Below are 321 nucleotides of genomic sequence, written 5' to 3' on the forward strand. Positions count from 1 at the left end.
GTTATCGCCTCGGCCCCCAATGGAAAACCGGGGCTCCCTTTTGTCATCCTGGGGGCGGGCGGAAGGCCGAGGCCAGAAGTTGGCCTGCAGCTTACCTGCCGGGTTGTCGGTTAGGCAGGTGCACCAGGTCCCCTTCAGGCGTCCAATCAGCAAGCGAGCAAAACCCCTTCAAACAATTTTCATCGTGCAATCATTCGGAACAAATGACACCAAACATACGAGTGGACTGAGCAAAAGCTGAAATATTTGAAAAATAGGACACTTGCCAAATTGGGACGAGAGCAGCTTTCGACCAACAATTATGTACTTGACTTCTTGAAA

Source organism: Festucalex cinctus, chromosome 11 (genome assembly GCF_051991245.1).
Source record: "Festucalex cinctus isolate MCC-2025b chromosome 11, RoL_Fcin_1.0, whole genome shotgun sequence".
In the NCBI taxonomy this organism is placed as follows: Eukaryota; Metazoa; Chordata; class Actinopteri; order Syngnathiformes; family Syngnathidae; genus Festucalex; species Festucalex cinctus.